General features: G+C 34.7%; 1 non-coding gene across 1 annotated transcript; it reads left to right on the top strand.

Moving 5' to 3' along the window:
* Positions 1-224: 224 nt before the first annotated feature.
* Positions 225-329, top strand: LOC129009109 (U6 spliceosomal RNA). Its single transcript, XR_008492649.1, has one exon. It is a non-coding gene; the product is annotated as a U6 spliceosomal RNA (small nuclear RNA).
* The last annotated feature ends 24,402 nt before the right edge of the window (positions 330-24,731 follow it).

Below are 24,731 nucleotides of genomic sequence, written 5' to 3'. Positions count from 1 at the left end.
GTTGAAATTGATGGATTTGAGATACAGTCTGAGAGTACAGAGGACAGGTCAAGTTGGTATCAAATTTGGAGTACGAGAGAAAGAGGAATGTTCTGTAGTGGAGCTGGGGATCTCAAAATTGTATTGTGCTATAGACCACTTTGTCAGTTTGATGAAGTATATTGATGTTTCTCAGAATATCAATGAACAAATATAATATATAATATTAAAAATGTCATCAATACTTGCTTCAGCAGCACATATACTAAAATTGGTATGATAGAAGATTAATGTGGACATGGCCCCTGGACAAGGATAACATGAAAATTCATGAAGCATTTTATATAAATACTTTTTTTTTTTTTTTTTTTTTGAGACAGAGTCTTGCTCTGTAGCCTAGGCTGGACTGCAGTGGTGTGATCTTGGCTCACTGCAAGCTCTGCCTCCCGGGTTCACACCAATTTCCTGTCTCAGCCTCCCGAGTAGCTGGGACTAGAGGTGCTCACCACCACGCCTGGCTAATTTTTTGTATTTTTAGTAGAGATGGGGTTTCACTGTGTTAGCCAGGATGGTCTCAATCTCCTGACCTTGTGATCCGCCCACCTCAGCCTCCCAAAGTGCTGGGATTACAGACATGAGCCACCGTGCCCAGCTTATATAGATAGTTTTTATAATCAAATATATTGAAATAAAGTTATCAAAATATTTTAAATAAGATATAGCAATAAGTGTAATAACTATAGTCATTTTAAAGTCATTAATATATAAAATATATTTTGAGGTTTCTACCATAACAATCACATTTTATATGAACATTTCTCTGATTTCTGTTAGGAATAAAATCACAAGTGCTGCTAATGCAACTGTTGGTTTTGCTCTATCTATAATGGTAGGAAATACTAATATTAATTAGAGATAAGTAAAATAAAGATATAACATGTTTTTATTCAAATCCATGGATCTCCTGATTTTTATTCAAGGACACTGTATTAAGAAACACTGCTCTGGAGTGGCTTGTTTATATCAGAATGTTCACTCACGTTCTGTGTGAAGTGTATAAATTGTTTCTGAAATAGTTTTTACTGAAATCCTCAACCAGGAATAATCAATTAAGCAAGGTCCCCAATTCTATTTAGTACATGTTTTACTATGCTCTTTGATACAAGTATTTTCCAAACTTCATTATTTTTACTCAGTTTCCAACAAAGACTTCAGTTTATTTAAGTTTATGAGGGACATGAAATTGTACTGTTTAAACTAAGATGTGAATTGAAATCATATGTCCATGAGGCACCTACAGAAAATCTTATTAGAAATCTAAATACATTCTTAGTAATTACTATGATCTTTAATGTTATAGAAGTACATTCTATATTCTTTTATGCTATAATAAATAAAAATGTTTTCATAAATTACACTTCTGTTATTTTTCTTATACATAATTTGTTTTATTCATAAATTTTTCTAAGGCATTGAATTTATAATCCTTCCAGAGAGAAAACATAAATCTCTGAGAGAGCACAGATTTTAATCGTCAAGTGATATTTGGATATGTTATAAATTATTAAAAATTGACTTTTATTGTTCTAAAAAGAATCTAAAGGATCTAATTCTTTTTAGATTTTTGAACGATGTACCAGAAAGCGCTTGATGCTGTGATATACTAGAAATGCAATATGCTTTGTTACTTTCTCCTTCAGCAATTCCCCACAATCTGTAGGCAATCTTGAATACTGAATCCCAGGAAATTTTCAGCTTGAGCTACTCAGCCTCATTGTCAAGTGATTGCCAATTAGGAGAAAAATCTTGTAAATGTTGGCCTGTGAAGTTAAATGAAACTTCGTGAGGATTGTTCCAATTTAGATGCCCACTCAACACCTGCTGCCTTTTTGAAATAATTACCATCATTTTGGAGTTTCCATGAGCCTGCTCAATGCGCCGCAGACAGATGTGTGGATCAGATGTCACCTAGCACAGCTGGAGCTGCCAAGTTAACACATACATTTTTTGTTCCATCTTCTTTCCTTGTCTACACAGCTGTAGTTTTCAGTACACTAGGTTATGGATCAGTTTTCATTTTGGTTGAAGGCTCATCAGATGTAGACAGATCATCATCATTTATTTGTGCTGACATGAATTTTGTTCACATTCTCCTAGGACTCTGTATTTACACATCTCAATAATAGGGCTCATGAAAAACAAATGCTTCCCAAATGAGGAAAATCTTTAACAATTTAAGACAGTATATGAGGATCTTTCATGAGTTTATTGTACACATCTTTCAATTTTTTTATTATTTTGAAATATTTCAAAATAAAATGTTTGGAGAAACCATTAAAAGGCTTTAGTAGGCCAGGCACGGTGGCTCATGCCTGTAATCCCAGCACTTCGGGAGGCTGAGGCGAGTGGAATACCTGAGGTCAGGAGTTTGAGACCAGCCTGGCCAACATGGTGAAACCCCATCTCTACTGAAAATACAAAAAAATTAGCTGGGCATGGTGGCAGTTGCCTGTAATCCCAGCTACTCGGGAGGCTGAGGCTGAACCCGGGAGGTGGAGGTTGCAGTGAGCTGAGATTGTGCCATTGCACTCCAGCCCGGGCAACAAGAGTAAAACTCCATCTCAAAAAAAAAAAGGCTTTAGTAGAGCTTAATTTTCTTTTTTATTGCTAAAAGTCCTACCTATTCATACAAAAATTTGGAAGGAAGCATAGAGCCATATTTAACGGAATGCTTCTTTTACACCTTCTACACTCACATAGAAATTTTATATATTTTTTCAAAATTGCAAAATACAGGAACTTTATGGTCTACTTAACAATCTTCAATTCATCTTCTCTTATGAGAAACAACATAGGCAAAAGTAGGTAGACACCAAAGGAAAGATACATGTTAAAATATTCTCGTACAGGTGAAATGGGCTATCACCCAGACTTCCCTGGACAGCTAACTTTTAAATGTTAAGCATTTTCAAAACAATGATTCCAGATATTTGTTAGGTAATTTGGCTACCCCAGCATTTCATCTTATTTAAGTTTTTTTATTAACTTGCTCATTTCATTTTCAGAAAGCTTAGTCTAGATATTCAGTGAAAAAGAACTTCATTAATCTCTCGATAACAGGCAGCAAGACAGTACGCTAGTACACCAGACCAAGGAATCAGAAGACCTGAGTTCAGTTTTTATGTCTGACATGATCTGTGTGACCTTGACAGAGTCTCTCAGACTACAGGTTTCTAATGGTAAAACAGGGAAGCTAGCAAAAATAATATCTATGTTTTGCCTTATTCTAAAGCAAAAATTAAAGAAAATTAATCTTTCTTTTCAATCATAAACTGACTTCAAACATATGATTGAATATGTTTCAATCATAAACATATTCCTTTCCACAATAAATATTAAAATATTTATTGTATCCTGTTACTTTCAATTTTATTCCAGCACAGTTTGATTCTCAGTGTTTTTTATTTCAATCTGGATTAAAGATGCTTTCTGCCTGGAGCTGCTCTATTGCAAATATAATTATATGAATATATATTATATGTATTTACTATGAATATAATTATATAACAGAGCTATATATTTTATAAACATTAAATTATAAATCTAAATATGAATATATTTATCTTTGATAATCTATTAAATATAATAAATCATAAATATAAGTATATTAAATGTTAAATATGATGCTTATGTTCATATTTATATTTATAATAGATATAATTTGGACATATATTTTATGTGTTATAAATATATAATATTTGTAGGTTAATATATACAAATATGTATTATATATTGTACATTATATATGTATTTGTGAGTGGAAGAATAGGATCTTTTGTTTTCATTTCAGGTCATACATTTTGCAATATCTTCCAATAGCAAAATCCTTTTGGTTTTATTAGTATAATGCTCAATATTTCATGACATATTTTGTTAGTATTACATAAAATATGCAAATAATCTTTTTCTAGCTTTTTAAGTATTAGGTATACTTTTGTCTCAGGTCCTTAGAACTAAAAAATCCTGTCTCAATGAAGTCATTGAATATTACATTCAAAGAGAATATTTAACTGATAATCTTCCTTAGTTATTAGATATCCTTAAAATTATCATTGACCATGTACAGTGAACATTAAATATATAATATCTTAGAAATGAATCCCAAGCATATGGAGGGGCAATACATTGAATGTTTTGTGGCTTGTATTCTGGAATTTAATAAAATATTAATAAAACATATTTTATCAATATCAATTCATTTTCAATGAATATAGTAATTACAAATTTGGTTATAAAAGAAAACTGAAAAAGTACAATATATTCTAGTCATTTTTCCTTAGAAAAGCCGAATGTGTATTTTTATTTTTGTACATTTTTTTTTTTTGGTAGTCAAAAATTTTACTTGGTGCTTCTGGAAGCAGTGCTGGGTTTGAAGTTAGAAACATAGGAATACTGAAAACACCAATATTTACTTGGAGACCAATCTTGCTTTGTTCAATTCTGTTTGGAATAATTCTACAGAACCCCAAATTCAAACTAGGATACCCTATGTGCAGTTGATGCCAGACAGTGACACACAGGTGCTTAGAGTTAGACAAAAATTTATTCCATTTGGTCAAGCCGAGAAGGTGGAAAAACAAGATCTCTCGAATTATCTTTAAAAAATGAAAGTAGGGAATTTTTATATAGCTAGTGAGTAAAGGAGGGGGAATCTCAGGGAACGGAGGGGAAAGTCTGTTTCTTCAATCTCAGATAACACATTGAACAATCAGAGTTCTGGGCATGAGCAGATGGTTGACTTCCGTAAAGATATTCATTCTTTCTGCAAATGTTTTTTATAACACTGAAGTTATATCCTGCTGCTTGACAAAGAACCGTCCATCAGCAGTTTATCATTATATTGTGGGAACAAGAGATGTTGGACAAAAAGAGAGTGGTTAACATGTCAGAGTGGGCAAGGGCCTAATCAGAATTTTCATTATGTAAATGACTAATAATTCTGGGGTACTGAAATCTCAAGGGGCCTGGTTACAATAATATATTGTTTAATGTGAAAATATAATTTTCATATTATGACACTGATAAGGCCTAACACTCAACATGAAGAGTACATAAACTTTTATTCTATTTAGTCATTTATCAGTTTAATTTCCATTATGTAACCAGATTCTTCATGCAATATAATTTCTTAAGTACAGTTGTTTGGTCCCAGGGCCTCCCTCAGACACCAAAAGTTGAGGACATTCTTGTTCTTGATATAAAATAGGCCAGTATTTGCATATAACTTATGCATATCCTTCCTTGTACTTTAAATCATCTCTAGATTATTTGTAATAACTAATACTATGTAAATGCTGTGTAAATAGTTATCATGTTGTATTGTTATGGAATAATGACAAGAAAAAGGTCTATATATGTTCAGTACAGAGGCAATTTTTTATTTGAATATTTTTGATCCAGAGTTGATTGAACCACAGATGCAGAATCCACAGATTTGGAGGGCCAACTTTATACTCTCTGTTGATAGAACTGTGTGAAGTTGTATATTTAAAAAGTAATCCTATGGTTATTTATGTATAAAAATTTATTGAGTAGACTTTGAATTTAATCTTTTTTTCTCTCAGAAGAACAACATGTCATTACATTTATTTTCTAGAAAAACTCTCTTTTTCTCTCCCTTCTTGTTTAACATTTAAATGGTATATGTTACTCCCATTCTTCAATATATTTTAATATTAACTTATCAGTGGTAGTTTAACTAAATTATTTTTTCATCTTTGAATCTCCATAATTTATAAGTGTCTGCTACATGGCAGGTAATCAATAATGTGTCTTAATAATAAATTTATATATTTATATGTATAGTCTGAAAAAATATGGATGTAATTTTTCCCTCTAGAATGCATATATTGAAGCACTATGTGACTGTATTTAGAGATAGGGCTTTTGAGAGGAATTAAGCTTAAATGAGGTCATAAGGACAAGGTCCTAATGCAGTAGAATTGATGCCCCTTTGAAAAGAGGAAGAGAGAGAGATTTCCCTCACTCACTTTGTGAGGACACAGTGAGAAGGCTGTCTGAAAATTGGAAGAAAGTCACCAGAAACCAACCATGCTGGCACCCTAATATCAGACTTCCAGACTCCAGAACTGAAAAAAACAAATTCTATTGTTTAAGCCATCCAGTCTATGGTATTTTATTTCGGCAGCCTGCGCTAACTATATATATGTAATTTTGGTGAAATATATTTTATTATAAAGTTGTGAGTATTGATTGTGGAAATGATAAAAACGTAAACATTGAAATAGGAGAAAAGTATCATTCATGTCTTCTGTAACTCTCAATGACGAGTAACATGTTTGGCTATTCATTTCAGATATTTCTTCTATGTGCACTTTTTTTTTTTTTTTTTTAATTTTTGAGATGAAGTCTCACGCTGTTGCCCAGGCTGGAGTGCAGTAGTGTGATCTCTGATCATTGCAACCTCTGCCTCCCAGACTCAAGGAACTCTTCCACCTCAGCCTCTCAAATAGCTGGAACTAAAGGTGGATGCCACTACGCCTGGCTAATTCATATATATATTTGTGTGTTTGTGTGTGTCTGTGTGTGTGTGGAGCCTAGCCTTCATCACATCTCCTAGGCTGGTTTAGAACTCCTGAACTCAAGCTATCCATCCACGGTGGCCTCCCAAAGTGCTGGGATTGTAGGTTTGAGCCACCACGTCCAGGTCTATGTGAATTTTGAAATTCTTGAGACAATACTACATATAAAATGTAGTATCCACATCTTTTTAACTTAATCTTAGGATAGAAACTTCTCTCTTATTTCAGCAAAGTCTTAATAAATAGTTTTAACTCGTCTTTTAAAGAAAAAATGTTTATAATGTTTACAAGTGAATACTGTAAAGAATAAAGAGGTTAACTCATCTTTTACTCCCCATTAAGTCTGCCTCATTTCTAGAGGTAACCACTGTAATTTCTTACACATTTTTTTCCTCAAATTTTGTTCATTTTCTAGAAACAAACTTTAACACACTTTGATCAAAACTAGGTATATTCCCCTTAAATTTGCTTACTCACTTAAACATTATTCTTTCTTTTCTCTCCTTGTTTTCCTTGTGCTCTTCATTTTCCTCTTTGTTTTTTTTTTTTGCTTCTAATTTTTTGTCACTTCCTAGAAATAAATTTACTTCTGTGTCGTACATTTTGTCCAGAGTCTGATTTTGTTGAAATTGTGATGTTTAAATTTCTTACCAGTAAAATTGATGCTGAAGTGGCCATCACTGAATATGTATTTTTGGCTTTTTTATTGATTTTATTTGTGAGATACATTGCCAGGAGAGAAACTGCTGAGTCAGAGGGTATGCAGTATGTTTTAATTAATGTTGCACAATTGTGTTCCCAAACTATTGCACAAATGTACGCATCTGCCAAGCTGTTTTTCTTCAACTCTGACAGCACAGAGAAATAAGAGTCTGCTCTTCGATAGATTATTCAATTATATATTTTACTTGCATGTCTTTAATTGAAGTACATTAAATAGATGCTTATACATTTGTATCAATTCTGACTCCTTTTCCTGTGGAATGGCAAGCATTTTTTTTCATTTTTCCTTGCCCAATAGTCTAAATAATTGTTTATATTATTAGTAACATTTTTGATACCAACAAAATTTGTCTTAAAATTTTTCTATTTATCTTCTTTTAATTTTTTAGTCTTTTTTTATATTTACAAATATCTATATGGTTAAAAATTGTTTATCTTCTACTTTTGATACTAGTAATTTTAATTACCTTTAGAGAAAGTATGTCTACCACAAGATTATTTGAAAATATACCCTTCTATTATGTTAAGCTTTGTTTTTATTGTATTTAACACATTAACACTACTGTAATCAATTTTGGTTTATGTAAAAGAGAACTCCAAATTTATACATTATAGAAATGGCTAAAATATTGTGCAAGCATCATTCACTGAATAATCCAGCACTTCCCCACTGTTTTGAGAGCATCTCTTTATCACATATGGAATTCTAACAAATGTGGGGTTTCTATATTTTTTCTATTATATTTTGTTGAGCTATTATTGTCCACATATAAAATGGAATTTTAAAAACATTTTATTATTAAAAACTAGTTTCTTCTCTTTATTAACCAGATTATTTAAATGCTTTTTTCAGACCTATTTTTAAAATAATTTTCATTCTGCTGATAATTTGCTTAATATTTTACTGAATTAATAAATGTATTTAAGTGATTGAAATAACATAGAGATTCCACCTACACAAGAACACAAGAAGTCCTATCCAGAGAAATCAGTCAAAAGAAAGAAATAAAAGGCACGAAAATAAGAAGTTAAACTATCTCTCCTCACTGACAATATGATTGTATACACAGAGAACCCTAAAGCAAACTTACCTAACATGTGGCCCAGGAGGACTTTGAATGTGTTCCAACACAAATTTGTAAACTTTCTTAAAACATTGTGAGTTTTTTTTTGCAATGTCTTTTTAGCTCATCAGTTATTGTTAGTGTTAGTGTATTTTATGTGTGGCCCAAGACATTATTTTTCCAATGTGGCCCAAAGAAGCCAAAAGATTAGACCCCCATGCCGTAAAGACCCTGTCAAAAAGCTCCTGAAACTGAGAATTGGCTTCAATAAACTTTCAGGATACAAAATCAATGTACAAAAATGAGTAGTATTTCCATACACCAATAACATTTAAGATGGGAGCCAAATAAGGGACACAATACCATTTACAAAAGCCTCAAAAAATTAGGAATACATCTAATCAAAGAGGTGAAAGATCTCTACAAGGAGAATTGCAAAACACAGCTGAAAGAAATCAGAGATGACACAAACAAATTGAAAAACTTTCCATGCTCAATGATTGGAAGAATCAATATCATTAGAATAGCCATACTGCCCAAAGCCATCTACAGTTTCAACACTATTCCTTCAAACTACCAATATAATTTTTCATAGAATTAGAAAAACATATTCTAAAATTCATATGGGACTGAAAAAGAGCCCAAGTAGCCAACAAGATCCTAAGCAAAAATAAAAAATCTGGAGGCATCACATTACCCAACTTCAAACTTACTATAAGGCTACAATAACGAAAACAGCATGGCACTTAGACACATAGACCAATGGAGCAGAATAAAGAACTTAGAAATAAAGCTGAACCATCTTATCTTCAACCAAATCAGCAAAAATAAGAAATGGGCAAATGACTCTCTCTCCAATAAATTGTGCTGAGGTAACCGGCTAACCATATGCAGAAGAATGAAATTGGACCTCTGATATTTCACCCTATACGACAAGTAACCCAAAATGGATTATAGACTTAAACATAAGTCCTCAAGCTCTACAAGTCCTAGAAGAAAATCTTGGAAATACCCTTCTCATCATCAGCTTTGGCAAATAATTTATGGCTAAGTCCCCAAAAGCAATTGCAACAAAAACAAAATTTGACAAGTGGAACCTAAACAATCTAAAGAGCTTCTGCACAGCAAAAGAAATTATTCAAAGAGTAAACGGACAGCCTACAGTATGGGAGAAAATATTCATAAACTGCATTGGACAAAAGCCTAATATTCAGAATCTACAAGGAAGTTAAGAAAATGAACAAGAAAAAAATAAATAATCCAATTAAATAATAGGCAAAGGACACAAACAGACACTTCTCAACAGAAAACACACATGTGGCCAACAAACGTATCAAAAAATGCTCAACATACTAATAATCTGAGAAATGTAAATCAAAACCACAATGAGATAGACTATCTCTCCTGTGAGAATGACAAAGTTCCATAGAAAAGGGAAGGCTTATACACTGTTGGTGTGAATGCAAATTAGTTCAGCCACTGTGGAAAGCAGTTCAGACATTTCTCAAAGAACTTAAAGCGAACTACTATTTGACCCAGCATTCTCATTACTGGTTATATACCCTAAGGATAATAAATTGTTCTATCAAAAAGACACATGCATTTGTATGTTCATTGCAGCACTATACACAATAGCAAAGATACAGAATCAACCTGGGTGCCCATGCACAGTGAATTGGATAAAGAAAATATGGTACATATACACCATGGAATACTATGCAACCATAAAAAACAAGTCCTTTGCAGCACCATGAATGCAGCTGGGGTCATTATTCTAAGTGAATTAAAATAGTAACAGAAAACCAAATACCATATGTTCTCACCTATAATTGGGAGCCAAATATTGAATACACATAAAGATGGAAAAAATAGACACTGGGCAGTGCTGTCGGGGGGTTAGGAATGGGCTAAAAAGCTACTACTTGGTACTATGCTCACTACCTGGACAATGGGACCATCCATACCCCAAACCTCAGCATCATGCAATGCATATATCTGGCTGACATATCTCAATTCTCTTAAACGTTTTCTACTGATATTCATATTATTTTAATATTTTCTTTACATGTGAAATTTTTATTTTTGTGTATAGAAGTTTGAATTTGAAATTATGGAGAGAAAACAACAAGCTACCCAAAGATATCTTGATTTTAGACACAGGTTCAAGTTGGAATAAGGAAAATATTTATTGTTTACTTGTTTTTTTAATGAAATTGTCCATTTCTATTGGTCAACCCTTGCCTTTGGTTGTTTATATGTGGAATTGCTATTCAATATTAAATCTCTTTAAAGTAGAGGCATTAAAGCAATCTCAAAGCTCCTTTTCTTTACCTCAGTTGATTTTCTACTTGAAATAAGACTGAGCTTGAGTCTTGTTTTGAGAATAAAATTTGAATAATTTGTTAATGAAGTTAGACCAGATATTCTGATTGACAAACTAATTAAATAGAACTGTGTCTTAGAATTGTAAAATCCCACTCATCTACTTCAGCAAATGTCTTTATTTTTAAAATGAATCTAATCATTTTCTCTGATAAAATGAAATATGCAAATGATTTATAAAAAATCCAGAGCCAAACAAATTATAAATATTATTGTTTAATAGAAGAGCTTGGTCACATGTAATAATTGTCCAAAGGCCAATGTAAAATCCTTATTTAAATGTACAATTTGAACTGGAACTGTCCTTGTTTTGAGTCTTCTAAGTGATCTTGTATAAACTGCCTTGCCAATTAAACCAATTGTTTTCGTATTTAAAATGGAGCTAATACTTCAAATCAAGTGATTGTTGAGTAAAAAAATGATGCCAAAACAACATAGTACTTGGCACATAAGAATATCCTTGTTGTATATACATTATTGACTGACTAAATAAAAGTTATTTCTCCAATCTTGTTAAAATCTACAAGACTAAGAATTGACTGTTAGATTTTGAAATTACACACATATTATATATTCTTAAATTATGAACTTTTCTTATAAAGGTTAAACCACTTTACCATATTAAATTGCTCTCTGTCTTTCATGACCAAATTAGTTCTTCATTTAAGATTCTTTTTTCAAAGGAAATTTACAACAAAGACTAATTGGCCTCCATGGATGCTGTTTTCATTGCAGGAATATTTCAGTGGGTACACAATAGAGGCTTCCATTGTTTGTCTATGCCTCATTTTGTTGAGGTTTTGTTTTTGTGGGGTTTTTTGGTTTGTTTTGGGGGGGGGTTTGTTTGTTTCTTTGGTATAGATCAGTGTAAGAAGAGCCACATTTCCTGAACTTTAGATCCATCTTATTATACATTTTTTTTGCAAATCTTAGAGACTATTAAAGGTCTTTAATGTCATTAATGACTGTAAGACATCACAGAAATTGAGAATTAGTGAAGAATTATTGCTTTAATTCAGCTTTCAAAAAATACGCGACAAGCTTTTCTCCCCTTTTAGTTATTAGAAACACACAGACACACACACACACACACACACACATTCCATTTTGTATGCACAAAAGTGTATTAATAGACAAAATATGTTGTAGGGGAATGGGTTCTTTTTTTTTGAGACGGAGTTTCGCCCTTGTTGCCCAGGCTGGAGTGCAGTCGCACAATCTCGGCTCACCGCAACCTCCGCCTCCCGGGTTCAAGCAATTCTCCTGCCTCAGCCTACCGAGTGGCTGGGATTGCAGGCAGGTGCCACCACACCCAGCTAATTTTGTATTTTTAGTAGAGACAGGGTTTCTCCGTGTTGGTCAGGCTGGTCTCAAACTCCCAACTTCAGGTGATCCGCCCACCTCGGCCTCCCAAAGTGCTGGGATTACAGTCATGAGCCACCACGCCCAGCCGGGAATGGGTTCTTCAGCAAAATATAATGTGGATCACTTGCACTTGTAATTCAAAGACGTGTCACATATGAAATATTGTGCAATTCAGTTTTGGATAAGTATTGAATTCACTCTTATATTCACATAATGCCGGGAGGAATTTATATCATTATATACTAAAATACATAATGAGTCCAACAAGTTCTTGTTTACTGAGGCAAAACTTCCATTGAAGTCTTGGGGCTCTTTGGAATTTATTGCAAATTTACCAGCAAGAGTGTGTGGTGAAATTAGGCTCCCTAAGCAAAATGTGTTAATAATCATGATAAATGAGTTGAAATCATAATTATTTAAGTTTACTTGTTATTATTTCGTGTAAAAGCAAAACAAATTTATTTATGCATACCTTCAAGGAAAATAATTAATACACAACTATTGTGTGCATTTAGGATAAGCATTTTCATTCAATCTTTTAAATAGCCGTAGGTATTGTTAGAAGCAGCTCACTAAATGACTTGGCCAAGATCAAATAATGAGTAACTTACAGAATCACAGAATTGTGATTTTTCTTAAATTGTTTTTTAGAGACAAGCAATCTGTTTGTCTCTTCTTTTTTAGAGACAAACAAACAGAGAAACAATTGTTTTCTGTCACCTAGGCTGGAGTTCAGTGGCAGGATCATAGCTCACTGCAGCCTTAAACTCCTGGGCTCAAGCAATCTTCTTGTCTCATTCTACCCGAGTAGTTGTAATTATTGTGGCTATATATGATATTTCTATGTTATTCTCTGAGCACTTTCTTCCTTATATATATTAATATATTATATTCAGAATTTTTATATTCAGAGGCAAAAAATGGAGTAAATAATTTTTTAAATGTATTTAGAGACGTCTTGCCATGTTGCCCAGGATAGTCTGGGCAGAATTGTGATTTTAACTTAGAATCTTCTTTTTCAAATTTCCAGATTTATTTACTCTATTTTTGTCTCTGAATACAACATAATGTTATATGTATATAAGGAAGAAAGTGCTTAAGAGAACAACACAGAAAAAAAAATATAGTCCATCATAATTACAAATGCATAAATAGATTCTCACACTTTTAAATGAGTCACGGTGTCTTATTATCTCCTGATCTGCATGCTCTTATTTGTAGACAACTGGTCCGACTCTTTCTTCCTGGGAAATAATTACCTTAATCATATAGAAACCCTGCTGGGTGGCCAATCTTATTTATATACCTTTTCTCCTCTGTTTCCATGGGAATCTCACCTGTTTCTGGTCTCCAGAAATCCCCAAACAGTGTTAGAAGCCAATTGAGTTCCTATCCAACTTTGATTATTCCTCCTGAGGGCGTCTGCACCAACTATTCTTTGCTTTGAATCCCACATCTTGCCTTTGGCAAGGTCTTGTTTGTGAGAGTAGATTTATTTCTTCTGCATCTTTGACTCCGCTATCTCTACTGACACTTTTACCTCTTCATATGAACATATTCATTTTATTTTTTTCTCCAGCTTAAAGTAAAAAAAACTTTTATATTAACTTATGCTTATATCTACTTCATTCATCTCAAAATCATGCTACAGAGATCAAAGATTTTCTTCCCATACTCATATTTTTAGCACACATTCAATCACCAATTTACTTTAAGTTAGCTGTTACTGTTATCTTGGTTTTGAAATTTTACATCACCATTAAACTCCTAATTGTTAAATTCATTGACTGCCTCATTTTCTTGAGCTCTGATGTATCTGATGCTAGTGAGCACTCTTTATTTTAGCATACTATTTTATGAATAGTCACACATGTTAAATTATTTTTTTTCCTTGAAGGAAAATAACCATTTTACATGACTATGTACCAGAAACATTGTTGGCTATTTTTTTTTTCCTCAGAATATCTCCTTGGCACTGGAATCATTAGTCCTTTTTTGCACTGTGGACCAATGTCTTTTCCTTGAAATCTACTTTCTTACTAGTTACCTCTTATATTTTGGTTTTGGGGTCCTAGCTTGCATCCATACTTCTTTGTATCTACCCTGCTCTCCCATCCCAACTGGACTTGGGAATTTAACATGCATCTTTTTATGGGTTTGCTACAAATTTATTCTTTAAATACATTTACCTTGCATGGTGATTGCAGCACTGCAGAGTGAAATACAATCACCAATTCTGCCCTTTTGTAATGTTCCCAAAGACCAGGGCCAGGCCTGTTTGGTTGTACAACATTTTTTTTTCTTTTAAAAGTAGCTATATTGAGATATAATTCATATATCATACAATTCACCCAATTAGATTGTCCTTATCCAATGTTTTTTAGAATTTTCACAGAGTCATGCAACAATCATCCAAATTGATTTTAGTACATTTTCATCATCTAAAAAGAAACTCCATAAGCAGTAGTGGTCATTCCCCTTTTCTTTCAATGATAAGGAAACAACAACAGTCTGCACAAAATCAAAAGCAGCAGCAACAACAATGACAATAGCAATGAACATGGATGATGAGCTAAGGTGAGGTAACATGGTTTTCTAAGTTCTTAAGATAGTGTGGTTCACAATTTCCTCAGATTGAGTAACTTAAGTTTACTTCTGTTCTGGCTGCTCTATGAAATGTGAATTGTATGAAGGCACTGCAAATTTCTTCTGCAAATCATCTCTTAAAAACACTTTGATTTCTGCATTGCCTGCTTTCATCAGGCAACACTTTTTTCTAGCTTGCTTTCCTGTAAGTAATGATCATATTTATATATAATTTTTGTGTATCTGATTCTCTATTTAAATATACAATCCAATGAGAAGTGAGAAATGATGGTAGAAGACAAAGTTTACTTTTTAATAATTTAATATGTGCAAAGTAGCAAATATATTCTCTTTAGTGCTTTTTTTTTAAGACTCCAAAACTATATGTGGATGCAGATCTGTATTAGTCCATTCTCAGGCTGCTATAAAAAACAGCCCAAGACTGGGTAATTTATAAAGCAAAGATGATTAACTGACTAACAGTGCTGCATGTCTGGGGAAGTCTCAGGAAACTTACAATCATGGCAGAAGGGACCTCTTCACAGGCTGGCAGGAGAGAGAATGAGTGCTGAGCAAAAGGGGAAAAGCCCCTTATAAAACCATCAGATCTCATGAGAACTCACTCACTATCATGAGAACAGCATGATGGTAACCACCCCCATGATTCAGTTACCTCCCAAGGGGTCCCTCCCAGAACATGTGGGGATTATGAGAACTACAATTCAAGATGAGATTAGTATGGGGACACTGTCAAACCATATCAATATGTATACACGTATGGATGCAAATTCGTGTGCCTATGCATTGATTGCCAGTTGTCCATGGGCAATCTTTGTTCAAACGTTATTCTTGCAAACTTTATTTTGATCACTTTTATTATCAGATTATATGTCCCTTGGTCAAGTTCAGAAGTAAATCTTTACAGCTTGACTCAAAATAGTACTTTTTCTCTCCCCTACTTCTTTTCCTCCTTCTGCTCATTCACTGCCTTTTTCTCATTATGCCCCTTTTGCCCCGTCCCTCTAGTCTTTAAACTCCAGTGGAGAGATTCAGTGGAGATTCCTCTGGTGTGATTGTTTATCAGACAGAATGGAATTAAAAAGAAATTCAGAAATTTTGGATAGCAGGCATTATAATTTGTTAAATTCTCTATTTGTTTTTATGTATATATATATTGTTTATTTATCTGTATGCAATAAATGGCTAATTAGAGTTTTTGGGTTGGTCTAGGAAGCTAGCCACTTTTTCCCTGGTGCTCATGTTGGGAAAATAACTGAGAAGCTCCCAATAACCAATAACCTTTGGAACTTTCTCCTGTGAATCAGCATACATTGTTCTTTTATATGGAAGGCAAAATTTCTTGTGCTTAGGAACACTAGATTCCTTTCATTTTTTAGGACTTCTCAGTGCCACATTTATTTTGTTGACTCCATTCTTGCTTACCAAAACTGCAGCCTGGAGTTTTATTACTCACATTAGTCTCTCCCAGTATTCAGAAACTATGGTTATTTAGGGGTAATTTGGTTGGTAAAGGGCTAGAGAGTGGGGAGTACTGATTAGTCAGGTCAGAAATGAAATCATAAGGGGTTGAAGTGGGTTGTTCTTGTTGTCTTCTGTTCCTAGGTGGGACTGCAAAACTGGTTAAGCCAGACTACAGGTCTGGGTAGTGCCAGCTGTTCCATTAGGATGCAGGATCTGAAAAATATCTCGAACACCAATCCTAGGTTTTGCAACAGTGATGTCATCTCTGGAAGTAGTTGAGGAGGTTGGGAATCTTGTGGACTCTGGCTACGTGACTCCTAAACCAGAATTTCTAATCTTGTGCTAATTTGTTAGTTGCATAAAGGCAGTGTGGTCCCCAAGGAAAAAGGGGGTTTGTTTCCAAAAAGAGCTGTTATTTTTATTTTAAAGTTAAACTATAAACTAGATTTCAACTATAGTTAGCTTAGACTATGCCCAGGAATGAACAAAGTTAGCTGGTTAGGTCAGATCTTTTTCACTGTCATAATTTTCTTACTTGCAAAGGCAGCTTCAGAATATTTCACAAACAAGTCTTACTGTTACAATCTCAGTACTGGCTTTGCTTTCTTCTCAAATAGGCTTAAAATGTTGTGAAGATAAAAAAGTCCAAGAAAACAGTGTTGAATGGTGCTGAATCAATTTTTTCCAACTATAGGAACATTGGAAATGTTACTGCTTGCATTTGGATGGTCTGCGTTTTAACTAAAAATACATATTAGCATAATGTGTAATGCAAAGAAATAAAATAGAGTTTATTGGTTGTAGGAAAATAAAGAGTAATACATTTTATATTCTATGAAACATTGCATATATGCTGATGACTAAAGATTGTTAACAATAAAGTTAATTGTTCTTATCTTAGTGAATGTGATTTACCTCTCCATGATAACAGGTCATAAATTGATTAAGAAAAAACAAAAACAACTCATTGTAGGTAAATAGGGTAATGTGATTGTAGCAATAAACTGGTAGTGCCTAACAAATCACCTCAAAACTGCATGGATTAAAATAACATCCATGTAATTTACACAAATTGTGTTGCTCTTCTAGGCAGTGTTCTTGGGTCACTTGTGTGGCTGTACTAATCTACGTACTCACCACTAATATGCTGGGCCATTTATCTCCAGCAAGGTAGTCCTAGTCATGCTTTGTCACATATTGACAGCGTTCCAAGAAGGTAAACCCTAAAGTGCAAATGCCTCTGCTTATGTCTTGTTTGCTGAAGTCTCTTTGGCCAAAGAAAATCATATGAGTAAGCCCAAGATCAGTGAGGGTGAGGACTATGCTATGGCATGCACAGATGGAAGCATGATTTATTGGTGGCCATTATTGTGTGGGGGTCAAGGTTCTTTACCCCCTAAAGTTTAGCTGAAAAATCACCAACATTAGGTAGACTGATTAGTAGGAGAAAAGGCATACAAATTAATTTAATGTATATACCTGGGAACCTGGGAGTCTTCAGAATAAAGACCCACCCCCTAATAAGATACAGAAGCTTATGTACCATCTCAAGGTTATAGAAAAGAAATGTAGGTGCAGAGCATGTCCAAAAACAGGTTATGGTGATAAATGTAGTTTTAGTGGCAAGACAAGTTATCGGGAGGGAGAGGGTAAAAGGCCTGGCTATCAAAACTGGCCTTATTATTTAGATAAAGCCTCATAGGTAGACTTCCTCAGATAGAATAGATGATCAATGTTTCTTTTCAGATTTTTTTTTTTTTTTTTTTTGAGATAGAGTCTTGCTCTGTCGCCCATGCTGGAGTGCAGTGGCGAGATCTCTGCTCACTGCAAGCTCTGCCTCCCGAGTTCACCTCATTCTCCTGCTTCAGCCTCCCGAGTAGCTGGGACTACAGGCGCCTACCACCATGCCCGGCTAATTTTTTTGTATTTTTAGTAGAGACGGGGTTTCACCGTGTTAGCCAGGATGGTCTCGATCTCCTGACCTTGTGATCCACCCGCCTCGGCCTACCAAAATGCTGGGATTACAGGTGTAAGCCACCAAGCCCGGCCTCTTTTAAGATTTTTAAAGGTGTCAGACTAAGTTAATCTTTCTTAGATCCAGGAAAGTCCTAGAAAGGGAATTCCCAGAAGCCTTAATGGGAATTCTCTATAGATAAAAATTTTTCCCACCTCAGTCTGCTGGCCCTGTAGCAACCATTTCAAAATATGTCAAAGAAATCTATTTGGTGGTAAAATATTTGATTTCCTTCAACTGCAACAAGTTGGTACAATGATTCATCTATCTATACATCTATCTGTATGTATATCTATCTCCATCCATCTACCTATATATCTCTATATATTTCTAGTATGTTCCTACCATCATCTCTGAACACAGTAGGTAGGTAGTAAGGTGTTGATGAACACCTTGCTTATGCCAAAATATGTAAAATATTCCTTAAAAATGTATTCTGAGACAAATATGAGTTACCATTGCCCAGAGCACAGTCTTGAGAATATCTGAGGACATGTTCCCAACGTGGTTGGGGTGCAGCTTGGTTTTACACATTTAGAGAGTAATGCAATTCTAGCAATAAACTAGTGGTACTAACTTATATTAACACATGTGAGGTATCAATACATATGAGGTATACATTGGGTTGGTCCAGAAAGGTGGGACATCTCCAAGTGGGAGCTTTTAAGTCATATGTGGATTCAAAAATGTCCTAATTGGCAATTGGTTAAAAGAGTTACATTTTGCTTAAAATTGAAGCCAGAAGAATAAAATTCTTGGGGTTAAGGTAGCCAGGGGGTTATGGAAGCTAAGGTTCTTATTCTGTAAAAAAAGCCTACAGGTAGCAGGCTTCAGAGAGTATAGATGCTAAATTTTTCTTATCAGCCTTTAAAAGGTGCCATACTCTTTATTATATCAAGAATGACCTGGAAACAGGAGGGAATTTTCTACAGGTTGTAAATTTTCACCAGAAGAGACAGTTTTGCAGGACCATTTCAAAGTATGTCAAAGAAATATATTCGGGGGTAAAATGCTTTGACTTTCTTCAGGGCCTGTTATCTGTTATGTATGTTATACTAGAATCAGGTTGGAATTTGTTATCTTCTTGCTACAAAGAGTCTGTTTTGTTTTGTCAGTCTTAAGATCTCTGTTTCAGTGTTAATACTGGTGAGACTGATCTAATTGTTCCACAGTTGATGTTTATGGATTTTTTTCAACAAACTAGAAACTGATCCTCCCAGTCCTAAAACTTGAGAGAGTTATATTTGTCTTATCTGAATTCCTTTCTCAGGAAACCAACCATCAGGTCTCCCAGGTAGCAGCAAGGAGCTAAGACTTATCAGATTACTGCATTTGGACAATAAGATGTCAAAGCCCTTACCTGTCATGATTACATAAGAGAAAAACTGTTTTCTGTTAACCAACTCCTCTTCCTCATCCCTCTTTAATTGTCATCTTCCCACAAATGGTTACATTTCTTCACTACCATATACCCCTAATTTCAGTCAGTCAGGGAGATGGACTTGAGACTGATCTCCCATCTCCTTGGCTACAGCACCCAATTAAAGCCTTCTTCCTTGGCAATACTCATTTTTCTCAGTGACTGGCTTTCTGTGCAGCAAGTAGTAGGGCCTAGACTGAACCACTGGTGATTTGGTAACACTGGTCAGTTTTGCCTAAACTCCAAAGGATGGAGAGTATAATGAGACATGTCTGGATCTCACACTGTCTCTTAATGGCCTGAACTGTTTTCTTTCAGGTTTTTGGAATCCCCTTGGCTAAGTAGGGGTCCTTTCAGTTGGTTGAAGGGCTTAGAATTATATTTTCAGTTTACAAAGGGAAAAGACATAGTAAACAAAACCCACAGAGACCATAAAAAGGTGAGAATTGTCTTCCTTTAACCTCTAGTAACCTCAGAGGAAGAATTAATCATCACCTCTCCTTTTAAACTGTATAGCTATTGGTTGCCTAAGTATTCTTGCAGAAGAACGTAAAAACTTTAAAACAATGATATTACGCATATAAGATAATAGATACCCCAGAAACACTGTCTTTTAGAAAAATCATGTAATCACAAACTTATAGAGTGTTTATCAATTTCGACATCTTCATTATGCATGACAAGTGGTTTCCTGCTCAAAAGTAGTTCAGGGGAGTGAAAAAAAATGCATTTCAGGGTTAGGTAGATCCAGGTTCAAACTGAATTTAGTCTCCAAGCTACAATTATTTTTTAACTGAGGATAAAGTCACCTATTACGTAATCACTTGGTAAATATCATATGTGTTTTTAATGACCCAAAGTGAATTTTATTGTCTTGAGCAGAGAGATTTTTTATCACTGACCTCACAGCAGAAATTTTTCAGTTAATAATCTCAAAACACAGTTGAATATTCTAACTTTAGGAATGCTGCAGGCAGAAAGTAGAGAAGGGGATGAACAAAGGTTCTACAGTTGGCTTATTCCCTGTTCAGCTTTGAGATGCTTACTTTTGTTTCATTGACCATTTGTTTTGCCTTGTGTGGACTGAAGGGGTAAAAGGATAGCTGGGGCCTGGAGAAGTCTGAGTTGTACTGGAGGTGAATCCTATTGAGGAAGCACATTCAGATCATTGTTAATCTTCCTCTCTGAAGGGGAGGCCCTGGGGTGATATATTTTAAAAGAGTTAAAAACTATCTGACACGTTTGCCTCCTAAGCAAGTTTAGTGCTGCTATACAAGCAGCCCAGGGAAGCTGGGAGCAGGTTTAGAAATGTGGAAATAATGAGCCTTGCTCCTTTTCTGCCATAAGAGCATCAGGGATGCTTTTCCTCCCTTTCTCATGCTTAGAGAAAGGAATTCTATCCAGTACTCTTATTTTCTTCTCTTCTTTTTCTTGTTGCTTTCTTTTTTCCTTTTCCTTTCTCCTTAATTCCCTGCTCCAAGTTAGCCATCCTGTAATGATTATCTATTGTTGGTAATGCCCAGTGGTGCCAAGTCTTACAAGTCATGAAATTTGAATTGCTCTCTTCTGTCTTCTTTCAGACATCTTCCTATAGGAGTAATGTATTTCCATGGAATCAGACCTTGTCTCTCAGCACTGCATGACCTGTGCTGTTGGCTTTAGTTAGAAAGAGATTGATTTGTCTTTCTCATTTACACCTCATTCATTCTTCCCCACTGGCATCTACTTTTGTCAGACACATACCTTACCCTTCCAGCAGTGTCAACTTTCTTCTTTAGAGAAATCAATCACCTCTTTCGATAGGTCTAACGTGACCCACCTCAACCCATCTGAAATTTGATTTTTCTTGGCATGTGTGTTGATTTTCTAGCTTTCCAACTGACATTTAATAGTCAATTCATTTGAAATTGGACCCATCATTCCCTCATCATCACCTCCTCTCCACACCAAGAATGGTAACCTAACTTCTTGATCTAAACTGACAGTAACATTCCAAAGTCATGTCTGACTCCATTTTCACTTGTGCCTTTTATAGCACAAGTCAAGTCCTGGTGATTCTATCTGTTTAATATTTTACTTATCTTCCTATGTTCCTTTCTTCTCTCTATCCATTAATTTTTCTTTAAAAAAAACTGTCAAAACTTTTCTCTTGTGATTTCTTCAATTGCTTTTCATTCCTCTTCCCTTTAAATCCATCTTACACCTAAGTGCCAAACTCATCTCTCTGAAGCTTAATCTTGCTCACGTCCCTTTATTTGCTTTCTCTTGCTGATAGGAAAAAGAAAACAAACAAACAAAAAATGTTCCAAAAGCCTGAATCTAAATCCTAACAACCATAATCTATTAATATTTCTGGGGCTCTTAAGGGCTTATGTTTTCTTAGTCACTCTTACTCTATTGTCACTCTCTTTACTGAAGCTACTCTCTTTTCTTAGCCCCAGGTTAACTCAAAGCAAACACACTTTTCCCTTAACCACCTTCACCCAAAAGTGCCAATTCCATGAAGCACTATATATTAATAAAATTTGCTAAGGATTATTGAAGCAACAGATAGGGGTATACTTAATAATATTTTATATTAAAATACATTAGGATATTTGCATCTATGCTGGACAATAGAAATGACTTATTGTGCACTTTTGTTCCTAGCAGCCTTACCCTGTGCTGCATTTCTGAGGCCCTTTCTAAATTAACAACTCTTTTCTGTAAACCTTACCCGTCTCAGATCATCAATTTTTCATATTTTCTTCCAAGTATAAATTTAGCCTTCACAGATTGATGCTTACAGGGCCAGTGAAAATGGTAGACAGATACCCATGACCTTCAGAATATAATTCAAGTTCTTTTCTCCTTTATAATTCAGCACCTACATACTTATCAACTCTTTCTATCCCTCACACCTTCCCCACACGTGTCCTTTCTCCAATCAATATTTTAAAAGTTGCAATTTTTGAAAAGCACCATGCTTCCTTTCCTCAGTACTTTTGTACTTGCTGTGACTTCTATCTGTGGCATGGGTATGGAGTTTACCCTCTCTTATATTGTAACTTGTTCAGCCTTCATCTTCTAGAAGACTTTCCTGATCACTTACCCATTCTGATTCTGTTTTGCTGTTCACCTTCTCTGTACTAAGCAATTGAAACTGCTATTTGCAAAAATTATAACAGTGTGAAAATTATGACAGTGAAGAGATCTCACAAACTCTGCCTCGTCTTCAACTTCTCAACTGCCCTTGGTCATTCCTGGGCATGGAACAAGCTAACTTTGAGAAAAATTTGGTTTATAGTTTAAGTGATAATAGCCCTTCTCAAAACTAAACCACCTTTATAAAACTAATAAAAGACACACGGTTAAAATTAACAGACAGGTCCGAATTCTCCTAAGATGTAGGCATAGTTAAGTGGTTACCAGCCATTCTTCCAGAGGTCACAAGATTTGTAACTTTCCCAATTACTCCTGTAAACAATATGACTATTGTACACCCTAAAATTGACCTTTTGAGATATCTATTCACACTTTTGCATTTTTGATAGCTGGATGAATTCATCTGGACTCGAGACTCAAGACTCAACAGGTCCTGGGGCCCCCATCCAGAAGTGGACTCAGTGCAAAAGGATCATTTTCCATACCCCTATTATTGTATCCCCAATTAATCAGCAGCACCTCTTCCCTGGCCCTCTGCCCACCAAACTATCCTTGAAAAACTCTAGTCTCTGAATTTTCAGAGATGTTAATTTGAGTGAAAATAATACTCCAGACTCCTGTTCAGCCATCTCAACATGTATTAAACTCTTTATTACTATCCTCCTGTCTTGATAAATTGGCTCTATCTAGGCAGCTGGCAAGATGAAGCAACCAGGCAGTTTTACATTGATCCTGATAAAAGTCCTTTTACCTGTATTCTGATAAATAGTTTATACTGTGTTTGTTCTTGAGAGCTGAAACTATTTTTTTATTGAGGTGAATCCTCTGTTTTTATTACTGTGATAGTACCCTATAGAAAATAGATGATCAATAAATGTTTCTGAATGAATGAATAACCTATACATACCATCTTACATACTTTAAATCATCTTTAGATTACTTAAAATTCCTAATACAATGTAAGTTCTATATAAATAATTGTTATACTATTTTTTTAGGGAGTCATGACATGATAAAAGTTTGTACATATTCTGTACAGATGCAATTAAAAATATTTTTCATCAGCAGTTGGTTGAATCCATGGATGCAGAAGCCATGGATACAGCGAGGGCTCACTACTGAGATTGGCAAGCATCCTCTTGTGCCTTTGTTTCACTGTGCAATAAGGATGAGTGAATCGTTGTCTTACAATACATTGGTAGGCAAGTTTTTAGCAACATTTGGAAAGGAAAAATGTGATTTGCAAAGTGAAAATTCACTCAGTTGATTTTTTTTGTCATTTAAATATTTCAGCTTTTAATTTCCTCTCACTAAACCGTATTTTCTGTTTAACTGTGGTATCGTTTAGTTTTTGGAACAGTTGCTTCCCAGACAGTTGTCTAAACAAAAGCGATTCAAAGGCAGATTCAGAATGTTCCCAAGTTAGTTATTGGATGTACTTGAAGAGGAGCTTCAGTATGTTCTGTGAAGTCCCTTTTTCCTTTGTAAAGTTAAGCATCACGGTTTCTCAAAATCATTCCCCCACTCCGGTTCTGTCCAAAATTTATTTGTATTTTTCTCCCATTGAATTCATTCTATGTGGCCCATCCAAACAGTCCCTTATCTGGTATCTGTAGAAAACAATCCAATACTTCTTAGGAGTTTGACTTCCCAAATATTAGCTTCTGTTTGCAGTTATATGGTCTCATGCCTTTGAGCATAGTGACATCCAAAATTCTGCTACTTTTATAGAATGTCCACTTCTGTGGACGTTTAAATATTTCCAAGTTCTTTGGACATTTAAAAATTCATCCTAACATATCTGGGTCTCAACCTCCACATCTCATAATTGGAAACCTTGAAGTTTTCATGCTAAAGCCTCTCCTTATTTCCTTAGTCCTCCTCAGAGATGCAGAGAAATTTGACATGGGGATCCATATTTGGAATTTTGCAGAGGAAGTTTTATTATGATTTGTATGGTCAAAGGATTA

The sequence above is a fragment of the Pongo pygmaeus genome, chromosome 9 (assembly GCF_028885625.2).
Source record: "Pongo pygmaeus isolate AG05252 chromosome 9, NHGRI_mPonPyg2-v2.0_pri, whole genome shotgun sequence".
In the NCBI taxonomy this organism is placed as follows: Eukaryota; Metazoa; Chordata; class Mammalia; order Primates; family Hominidae; genus Pongo; species Pongo pygmaeus.
This window is presented reverse-complemented; position numbering and strand designations above follow the sequence as displayed.